This window comes from Papaver somniferum, chromosome 8, assembly GCF_003573695.1.
Source record: "Papaver somniferum cultivar HN1 chromosome 8, ASM357369v1, whole genome shotgun sequence".
Classification (NCBI taxonomy): domain Eukaryota; kingdom Viridiplantae; phylum Streptophyta; class Magnoliopsida; order Ranunculales; family Papaveraceae; genus Papaver; species Papaver somniferum.
Window position 1 is genome coordinate 43,162,126 of NC_039365.1, and position 12,321 is coordinate 43,174,446.

Below are 12,321 nucleotides of genomic sequence, written 5' to 3' on the forward strand. Positions count from 1 at the left end.
TACATAACAAGTCCATAAAACAGTTGTATAACGCGTTATGCAACAACTTTTTTATCACTATTAAAACAAACAAAAATAAAGATTGCATAACTCGTCATGCACCTACAATAATATCTGCATAACACGTTATGCAGTCGCAAAAATAGATGCATAACCTGTTATGCATCCGAAAATACGCCTGCATAATGTATCATGCATCGAGAAAATTGTTGCACAATCTTTTATACATCGAGAAAATAGATGCATTATGTATCTATTTTTTATGTATGCGCTAATACAATGGCTACATAACTTGTTATAGATGCATACTTTGTTATGCAGACGCATAATTTGTTATGTAGTGGAGAAAATGGTTGCATAATTCGTTATGCATCTGCAGAATGTGTTATGCATCTTTTTTGATGGCTGCATAAAAGTTATGCATCAAATTTTCGAAAATTTTGCCTAAAAAGATGATCACCTCTAATTTTTTCGTGAAAAACAAAATTTGATATTCTTGTTTGTACTCGTTGCGTAGCTCTCTTAAAAAGATTTCTAACGATATAAAATTTGTAAAATTCCAAGGCGCGGATTTTTAGATATGTTATATCCAAGTTGCGTTGCCAATTATACCCCTGAAAAATTAGGTTGCATAACGAGTTATGCCTGAAAAAATAGTATGCATAACGAGTTATGTATTAATTCTTAATAATTTCGGATAATTTTGGACGTCGGGAAAATAATTATGGGTATCACGGTACCAAAAATTAGTTGCGGGCCTGACAATGAAAATATTATTTTTTTTGGGCCTGCGCCTAATTTTCCCTTGATTGATTCTTAAGAATGATTTTTTGGGGACCATGGTCTTATTAGGCCAACCTCCCTATACTTATAAGGGGTGTCCTAAAGTTAAGTAAATACACATTTACCCTGTACTTTAATTTAAATTAAAGCTAACCTAATAACTATATAAATCTAATCATATACATCTAATCTAAATGAATGTATTATCAAAATCAAAAACAAAAATAAGAGGGGAATCGAAATTTTTTAGTTTTGAAAAAAAAAATACTCTCTTCTTCTCTCTCTTTCCTTGATGTTCCTCGTTCGATTGAAAATTATTATTTTCTCATGTTCTTCTCTTCTTCCACATTACTTTTAATTGAATAAATATCATCAAAATAGGGTTCATATGGAAGTTACAGTGCCTTTTTCGGTTAGGACGCGTTTCACAAAAATCCTAGTTTCTTAACCGAATTTCTTGAAAGGAAGAACATGAAGAACAGTGCAGCTCAATAGGATTTAAAGTTAGGTTACTGAACTGCGAGTTCGATTGGTTCGCAAAAATTTCTAAACCTAATAAGTAACCGAACTCTACCCATAATACAAAAAAAAAGTGACCGAACTGTGTTATTTTTCCCATTATGTTGAGTTATGATTTAACCGAACTTTGCCTACTCTGTTCGGTTGGTTCGCAAAAAATTATGAAACTATCTAGTAACCGAACTCTACCCATATTACGAAAAGAAAAAAAATCCAATGTAACCGAATTGTGCTATTTTTCCTACTATGTAGAGTTTCAATTTAACCGAATTTGTCCCACTATGTTCGGTTTGATCACAAAAAATCTTGGCAAACCGAACTCTTCACTAATTGCATACATGTGGAGTTCGGTTAGATATGCTGTTGCGTTAAAGTTTGTGAACCAACCGAACATGACTCTGTAAATCTATAAACAAAGTTCGGTAACATGTCTGTTAACCGAACGACTAAAAACCTCCATTAAAGTGCGATTTCGGTAACCTGCGTGTTTGGAAAAAGTAACCGAACTACACTTTCAGATGATTTCGGTAACCTGTTCTTCACATAAGGTAACTGATCGAATTTTGAATAGTGGTAAAAAGGTTGTTGTTCACTCGGACTCTGTTGAGATTGATTTAGGCTTAAATATACAAAATACTAAAAACAAAGGAAAATATACAAAATAAGGTCACAGGATGAAGAGATACTAGGACGCAGGATTTCACTACTTTTCATATTCTTGTGGTTCAATCATTAATTCTAAACAATATAGCTCAAATAAAAGAAGTTGTGACTCTAATTTTTTGCCAAAAATAGATTTCATAAAACATTAGTTGTAAGTTGTGAGCATGACGCATCAAAAGTAATTAAAACCAAGCATGCGACATCAAACAAAATAACAAATAATTAGTAGAAATCATAACGCAATTAAACCTATGCAAAAGTAATATAAAGAATTAATTCATTTACCACAATCATGAAAAGTTGCTTCCTCCGTTGTCCCAGTAATGGGTTCTAGCTCCGCATGATGACAACACACTCAAAGGAATTTTTCATTGCTCAAAAAGGTGTTCACAATAATGAAATGGGAGAAAAATAATAAAACCAGCTTTGTAACACTTATATCTGTTACAAAACTAACTGTTACAGAAAACGATACATGAGAAGCGTCGTTGGTACTGTAGCACTACGACTGTCCCCTACTGTTTAATGTTCTTCGTGTTCTTCACAGGAGCAGCAATGGCAGCTCTCTGTAACTCCAATTTCTCCGGCTCTGTAGTGTCTAAACGTCTCCCAATCTCCCCATCCCCAAATGTGCTCTCTAGCTCTCTATTTATACACACAAATACACATCACTCGAATATATTCTTCCATAACTCCAAAATCTTCTTCTTTTTAATTAAAAATATCTTCCGGAATTTTTCCTTATCTTTATTCTATATATGTCTTTACTAAACCCATATCTTCTTTAATTCGTAGCATAAAATCCAAGATAAAATCTTCTAAGGATATCTTTCTTGTCTAATACAAGTTAACTTCCTTTTTCTTCAAAACTTCATGTTTGTAAGGCAGGAAGATATTCTTATCTTAAAGATAATAAATCCTTTACCGTTGAAACCAAATTTCCCGCCAATTTTCTTTTCAAATCAAGGAAGAAGATGGATCCCCCTTAACCAGTAATGGGGTGTGATTAGCAGTTGGTTCCCTGGGGTGCCCTTATCAGTTAGGTGCCCCTTATCCAAAACTGAGAGTCCGAATAACATGTGTCCTCCGGGTGTCTATACCAACTTTTCAAGCCGAATTTTCCAAAAATGTTTATTTTCCAAGAATACCTACAAACACATAAAACACCATAATAAGCGGAAAATCGAGTACCAACAATACTGAAAATTGAGGACAATTCGGTCACAAAAATGTGTTTATCACCGAACAAGCCCAAATATATACTAAAAGTTTACATTTTTTTGAAAATTTTGAGAAATTCAACCAACATTATCTAAGTTTGAAGCATACCTGGGTACCAAATACTCTTCCTCCAGTTGTGGTTGGTAAAATCCATCGTTTTTCATGTTTTCCTTCTTCATCTTCTTTAACTTTACTCTCTCAATAATTCTACTTCTTTTAAAAAAAAACATCTGATTTTTTAATGTCACTAATTATCTTTAACTTAATCATTGCACTAACCACTACACTAACTATTATTAACACTAATTAATCATTACCCAAAATTATTCAGGAGGGTAATTTAGGTATTAATATAAATATCTAGATAAGGGGTGACCTAGATTTACTTCTAATGTCTTACTCAAACTAAAACCATGATCCCAAAAAAACCATGGTCCCCAAAAAATCGTTCATTCTTAACCATGAAAATATTTCATCCGACATGAACAAAGCCTTTAATCTCATCGGAAGACAATTTAAGTTTCAAAGATAACTCTAAAGATAATATAAATCCCATCATTAGGTCAACCACATAAATTTAGCTTAAATTTATGCACAAAAACGAAAAAGATAAATAAATTGTCAACATATCACTAGTATTCAAGAAAGTAGTGGAAGAGTAATTTACTAACTAGTTCTGGGAGAGGCGCTGTTAAATGAGTTATATACAACTCCACGTATCCAAAATCAATATGTTTTAAGGTAAGAGGAAGGAACCCTTGGCAGGGCCTTTTTTTAAAAACTTTCGTCCTATGACTTAACTACTTGACTTTTTCAGCCAATAAAATTGCAATTAAGAAAAATTATTTCGTTTACCAAAACTCGTATGCAATTAAGGCCATATTTTATTTGTTTGTTTTTTTTTCTTTTCATTTGATCTTCTGGGATCTCTCTACCGGAGTCCATCTCTTTCTCCATTAGGGTTTTCTTTCTCGCCGATGATCACGAAAAAGAAAATATAGACGATATGATGCGGTTGAGAAAGATAAAAAACTATCTTTGAGGTAAGATATACACCTACATGTTAATATTTTACTAGCTAGTAAAATTAAAGAGTAATTTACTAGATAGCTCCGGAAGAAGCGATGTTAAATGGGCTATATACGCCTCCACTTCTCCAAAATCTATATGTTTTAAAGTAAGAGGAAGGAACCCTTAACAAGGCCTTTTTTTACAACTTTCAACCTATGACTTAACTACTTGACTTTTTCAATCAATAAAGCTGAAACTAAAGGAATTTATTCCGCTTACCAAAAATCGTATGCAATAAGGCCATATTTTATTTGTTTTTTTTCTTTTCGTTTGATCTTCTAGTATCTCTCTACCGGAGTCCATCTCTTTATCCATTAGGGTTTTCTTTCTCGCCGTTGATCACGAAAAAGAAAATATAGACGATATGATGTGGTTGAGAAAGATAAAAAACTATCTTTGAGGTAAGATATACACCTACATGTTAATATTTTACTAGCTAGTAAAATTAAAGAGTAATTTACTAGCTAGCTCCGGAAGAAGCGATGTTAAATGGGCTATATACGCCTCCACCTCTCCAAAATCTATATGTTTTAAAGTAAAAGGAAGGAACCCTTGGCAGGGCCTTATTTTACAACTTTCGACCTATGACTTAACTACTTGACTTTTTCAATCAATAAAGCTGAAACTAAAGGAATTTATTCCGCTTACCAAAAATCGTATGCAATTAAGGACATATTTTATTTGTTTTTTCTCTTTCCTTTTGATCTTCCGGCATCTCTCTACCGGAGTCCATCTTTTTCTCCACTATTGTTTTCTTTCTTGACAATGATCACGAACAAGAAAATATGGAGGATGTGATAGGGTTGGGAAAGATCAAAAACTATCTTTGAGGTAAGATATATACCTACATGTCAATATTTTACTAGCTAGTAAAATTGAAGAGTAATTTACTAGCTAGCTCTGGGAGAAGCGCTGTTAAATGGGCTATATACGACTCCAGCTCTACAAAATCTGTATGTTTTAAAGTAAGAGGAAGGAACCCTTGGCAGGTCCTTTTTTTACAACTTTCGACTCATGACTTAACTACTTGATTTTTTCATCCAATAAAGCTCCAAATAAGGGAATTTATTCTGCTTACCAAAAAAATTTGTTACCAAATATCGTATGCAATTAAGGCCATATTTTATTTGTTTTTTTTTCTCTTTCCTTTTGATCTTCCGGTATCTCTCTACCAGAGTCCATCTCTTTCTCGATCAGGGTTTTCTTTCTTGACGATGATCACAAACAAGAAAATATGGAGAATATGACGTGGTTGGGAAAGATCAAAAACAATCTTTGAGATAAGATATAAACCTACATGTTAATATTTTACTAGCTAGCTCTGGGAGAAGCATTGTTAAATGGGCTATATACGACTCCACTTCTCCAAAATCTATATGTTTTAAAGTAAGGGGAAAGAACCCTTGGCAGAGCCTTTTTTTTACAACTTTCGACCTATGACTTAACTACTTGATTTTTTCATTCAATAAAGCTGCAATTGAGGGAATTTATTCCGCTTACCAAAAAAAATTGTTACCAAATATCGTATGCAATTAAGGACATATTTTTTTTTCTCTTTCCTTTTGATCTTCCGGTATCTCTCTACCAAAGTTCATCTCTTTCTCGATCAGGGTTTTCTTTCTTGACGATGATCATGAACAAGAAAATACGGAGAATATGACGTGGTTGGGAAAGATCAAAAACAATCTTTGAGGTAAGACATACACCTACATGTTAATATTTTACTAGCTAGCTCTGGGAGAAGCGTTGTTAAATGGGCTATATACGACTCCACCTCTCCAAAATTTATATGTTTTAAAGTAAGGGGAATGAACCCTTGGCAGGGCCTTTTTTTACAACTTTCGACCTATGACTTAACTACTTAATTTTTTCATCCAATAAAGCTGCAAATGAGGGAATTTATTCTGCTTACCAAATATTTTTGTTACCAAAAATAGTATGCAATTAAGGACATATTTTATTTGTGTTTTTTTTTCTCTTTCCTTTTGATCATCCATTATCTCTCTAACGGAGTCCATCTTTCTCCATTAGGGTTTTCTTTCTTGACAATGATCACGAACAAGAAAATATGGAGGATATGATGCGGTTAGTAAAGATCAAAAACTATTTTTTAGGTAAGATATATACGTACATGTTAATATTTTTCAGTCCCAGAATTACGACCCAACGTGCGAATACGCTCGCTTACTGGTTACTTACGACCCAGAGGGATAGGGCTGGCAACGGATAACCGATATCCGATATCCATTTCCGAAATCCGACATCCTATAGGATTTTATCCGACATATCGGATATCGGAATCGGATATTTTATCGGATATTTTCTCTTAACGATAACGATATTGGAATGGGCCTTTCCGTTAGGTTAATATCCGATATCCGATAATCATCTTCATAACCTTCATAACCGAGTTTCAGCTTTTGAGCAGGAAACATGTTTTTCAAAAAAAACTAGTCACACATTCCTATCATTTATGACCGAGTTTCAGCTTTTGAGCCATTGTTAGTTGCGAATTTCAAATTTGGTCCCAGCAGCTTATTGGACGCTTCCATACCCTTGTTAGTAGTTGCTAAGTTGCAATCAGTGGAAGACTTGTTTAGTCCCAAGTTGTTGCTTTTCTACATTCTTTATCTATGACAGAGACTTGCTTAGTCAGAAGACCTTAACTACGCTTAATCCTCCAGTAATCCAAGTTTGCCGTGTTTTCTGCAATAGAATTACAGTATAAATAAAAGAGTCTTGATTCTTGGTTTTGGTACTAAATCCTCTGCAAAAACACTAAGAAGATTATTGTATCATGGGAACCGTTTGTTGTGGAAGTTCTTCTGATGATGGTGGTGGCATCTCACCCTTACACTTAGTCTTGCTGATACTGTTCATTGTTCTCATTGTTTCTATCTTCTCCAATCCACAACCGCGAGCACGGCGGTTCATCGTGCAAAGAATCTGTTGAATTTCTTGATGGTTGATGATTATTTGCACATACCTTTGCAGGTATGATTTTTGGGTAAATCGTTTTTTCTTCTAATAGAGATTTGTTTGAACGAATGGGGACAGACAGAATTTCATCAGGCATCAACTGTACAAGAAGGTTATGAAGATGACATCTTTGTTACAGAAAATTTTCGTTCTTGCGTATTCAAAATTTTCGTTCTTGCGTTATCGGATTTTAACGGATAAATATCCGTTATCCGATAGATTAACGTTAACGATATCGGTTTGTATTTTTGATATCCGCCGGATGTTAACGGATATCGGATATCCGATAATTCTTAACCTTAACCTTATCGGATTGTCCAATATCCGGCGGATATTTATCCGTTGACAGCCCTACAGAGGGAATACGCTCGCTTACTGGTTACCAGAGTTGCGCAAATTTACGATACATAAAAAGTAATTTTCCACATGAGAAGTTGTATATCAAACAAATTGTACATCCAAAATTTAGCAAATAAGTAGCGACCTGCACGAATGGTGTAACGACTGCCCCGCTGTCTCCGACATGGACTCGGTGAAATTGAATTCTCCGTGAAGATGCGGAGTACCAACAGCTAGACGGTAAGACGTAATAGTCCTAAATGATGATAGTGATTCTAAATGAACTTTTTTTCTTCAATTCGTTGTAGTATCGAATAGTCCTAATATATTCAAAGAAAAACACGCTCAGTTCCCTTGTTGGTAAAGTCGTTGAAAAGTCTCTTGCGAGCAGTGTAAAATTTCTGGTTATTCCAAATGATGTACAAAAAAACTCTGTAATTTCAATTTTGGATAAGAAGTCAGTCAAATGCTCTAAAGTTTGACAAGTTTCAAGGTAGTCTTGCTAATCATGATATTTGGGAACTGCTTGGTTATTGTTATGGTCTATACCTTGTATGGAACCAGTGGGTACTCACTCAACTTGTTACATAATTTTGGACCCAAACAGGCAACATTTTATCTATCGTTGGGAAAAACAGTTTTTCACCACCAACCACCCCAATAAAATTGGTTTTTCCCACTTTCATTGAAATAGTTTTGATCTGAAATTTAAACAAATCTAAAGTACTTATTACTCCGAATAAATTCAATCAAATCAACAGTATAACTTCTTTAAAGTAATATTCAATAATATAATATTCTCGTTAAAATAATAAACCTCAGTGATAAAATAATAAATTCAATAAAATCATAAAATAATATATTTCAAAAGTTCCCTTAAGGATTAACAGGTCCCAAATAATATATATAAAATAATAATGCTACAAGGTATTGCCATTTAAAATAATATATTTATAGGCAAGTTTCTTTTTTATAGACTAGGTGTTTCCATTCAGAAAGATGTTGGTGCGCAGCTTGTTGTTAGGTTAGCACCCATCACTTTGTACGAATCTTAATCTCCCATTTTCAGGTTTTTAAAAAAATAATAATAATAATGCTACTAGAAAAATAAAAAATAAGTTTTATACATATTAAACTTTCTCAAAATATGATTTAATATTGGTTTGTTTTTTCTTAAAATTCAAATCAAATTGTATTTCATCCTTAATATTTCGTAGTGCAATCAAAGTACCCGGAGCCACGTTGTTGTATTGCAACAAGATGTAGCATTGAAGTGTGAATAATAGTTGGAGTGCATATATTTGTGTTGCAATTAGTCAATAATATAATATTTTTACAAAATGAGTCGATATTGTATTTAACCTACAAGTATTATTCAACCTCCAAGCTAGAATTATTTTTTAAAATAACTATATATGATTTAATTATGACAGACATAATTAACTGATTGGCTAGAGATTGTCATTCAAAAAGGTGTTGGCACTCAGCTTGTTGCTTAGTTTCCCGCCATTCCTTGTAATACTGCTCTTCTTTCTTAATAATAATTTAAGCCCGGGTGACACCTTTTTCTTTTAACTCATTGTAAACACCTATTATTATTTTTATTTTTATTTTTATTATAAAACAATAATTTATTATACAATAGATAATATAATATCTCTTTAAATAATAATTTTTCTTGGTCCCAAACCTATTATTTTATAGAAGTAAATATTTGATCTGAAAGTAAGATAATCATAAACAGAATACTTGTTAGTAAGTTTAAACCTAAAGTACTTGTTCCTTCGGTGAAATATAAACAATTCTAAAGTAAATTGTTGATCTGAAAATTAACTAAAACAGATAACTATAAACATAAAAGTTACTCTTTATTATCCTTTAACTTTGATTCAAGATCAGAAAGCTTCAACAAAACCGTGTCAACTTCCTTCAGGTTTTCTTCAGCCTCGGTTAGATTCGACATCACCATGTTCATTTCAAAAATCTTAACATAAAGTTGATCAAGCTTCAATTTCACCCTTTCCATGTCATTTAACATCATTTGGATGCCTTCAAGCTTCTCCCTTTCCAAAAGCATCATCTGAACTTCAGTGAACATAAATACCACCTACTACAGTTCCAACAACTTAGCTTCCAGTGATCTCAACTGAAGTATCCTCCCCGATAAGCTTCTGGGCGTCATATAAAACAACTTTACTGCCCTCTCCTGCTGCAAGTACTCCCCGACTGCTCACACTCACAAAGAATTTGCTGCTGAGAGAAGTCTTGCACTCATTTGAACTAGATCCATATGTATGCTTTTTCAAGCTGTAACAAATCAGTACGGTAGCTTAAAACTTCATATTTACCTAGTAATATTTCTTGGTCACAAAATATTCTCCTGAAGTCCAGCCACTACAATAATCACCAAAAACATGACAAATATGAGTTTGCTACTCAAGTCAGCACTCAATTTGCATACTGAGAATCGCACAACCTAATGATTCCCATTGGAGATTAAAAATAAGAATAATTGAACTTAAAGACATGTATGCTTTAAGATCATATGCCATATGCAAAAATTCTAGAGAGATGTTGTATCTATCATGACCCGAGATGCAAGCTCACAACTAGCAGTAGACATGACCAGCACAATTCTCAAAACAAGAAAAACATAACATGTAGGAGGAAAAATTGACTGCATATACGGGATAAGATCATGATAACCAATTTATACAGACATGCTTAAAACTTTATAACAAAATGTAGAATGAAAGAAACATTGGACTACTAAACAACTAGTTCAAGGGACCAACATCATGAATCTATCTCAGAAACAAGATATTGTTGGACTTTATCATCATATAAGAGAGGTACAAATATATCAACATCAAAAGTAAACTCATAGACTAGAAATAATAGCAAGTGATCCAATGTTCGGAAATTAGGATCAGTTGTACACTTTTTAAGGTAAAAAGTGGCAAACCTCCTACCCCTAAGCACATCATGTTTAAACTTAAGTTTTGAGAGGAAAAATCATTGTGTGAGTGGATCATTAAACACAAGATAGGGGTTTCTTCTTCTTCTTCTGGTAGTTCCATATGAATAATTAGTGTAGACTTATTGTTGAAGAAACCGATGATTAAACTTATTGTTGAAGAATTGTGTTTATTTTTCTAGCTACTAGTGAACTGAATAAAGTTTTGAGAATATTAAGATTTTGATACTTTCAGATTGTTTTTTATTTTTATTATTTTATGGATTGAGTTCTTAGTTTGTTTTTAGAAAGATGACATCATCTTTTTGGATAAAATGTATGCTTTTTTTCGCTCATAATAAAGTTTGCAGTTATAATATCAAGAAGATAAATTGTATTTTTTAAGTAAGATCAAGCATGTTTATTGTATAACATGCATTTCAACACTGTCTACCAGGGATATAAACAGTAATATAAACGTAAATAGAACTCTCAAGAACATTAGAAAATCAACAGGATAAAAATCATGTATAGTTTAGCTATTAATTGGGATTGATTACAGACTTCATACTCTCTCATGAATGAACAAGCAAGATACAGAGATACCGCCCGCATTAAGATGTGAAAAGGGAATATACGTTTTTACTTTATTAACAATAATTGGCAACAAAAAGAATCATTAAAAAAAGAGCAATAAAAGTATCCTTAAGAGTAAGCTTACCTCTGCAGCTACAATTTAAGTTTGAATCTTGATTATGTGATTTAATGATTCTTGACATTGAGCCTACTTTATCAACCGAGTTCTTCTACATAGGTTAACTGCAGGAGCCTCATTGCGCTTTAATGCGAAAAATGCGATTAACAAAACATTAAATAGTACAAAAAATTGACATACGATAAATTTTATATGAAAAAGGTAACTTAACTAAACAATGCAATTATCCATCTTAAACCTTATACATGCTTGTTTGTGCTCCATGCTCATCTCTATTTTTAGTTCCAAGCCTACTTTTGTTTGCACAATAAGCAATGTGATGTCTTTTATAAATCCTTTCTAATTCATTTTCTCCTAATGAACTTCTTTTTTCCTTGTCCAAATTACGCTGCTCCTGCAATCAAATTTCTTTTTGTTCAGGGTTGATTCCATAGCAGCACATTTTTTTTTTGTTTTTTTCATTAGCTACCAATTCCTCGTCAATTTCTAGGTTGTTGAAGATATTCTTTTAGTTAGTTTATTTTTACGCCACTTTCTCGCGCTGTACTCTTTTCCTTTAGTCAAGATGTTATCTCTACGGGTTCTTTTTGTAAAGGTTTTAATGAGGCAACACATGCATATTCAACATCGCATCATACCTCGTCTTTGAGGAATATCGAAGGTTTAACTATTTTTTGTTTCTTTTTTGTATTTTAAATTTTATTTTAAATTTTCTTTACATGTAAGGCTGTCTCACTAAGAGATAGTCAAAAAAATGTATTTTTGATTAACTATTAATCCAAGGTTTTCTTACCAAAAAAATAATCTTTAAACGGATAAAAAATTCCAAAAAAGAAAAAAAGAGAAAAAAAAATGAAACGAAACAAAGGATACATTTGAGGCTAGTTTTCTGAACTGCACATTTCACCTCACTGGCCACTCACTCGATCTCCTTGTTACTTGGGTGAAAACCTACCAGAGGTCTTAGACAAGGTGACCCACTCTCATCCTATTTTTTTATTATTTGTATGGAAATTTTCTCTAGGCTTTTGCTGATAAAGGAACAGAAAAAAAAACCCTGCATGGTGTTAAAATC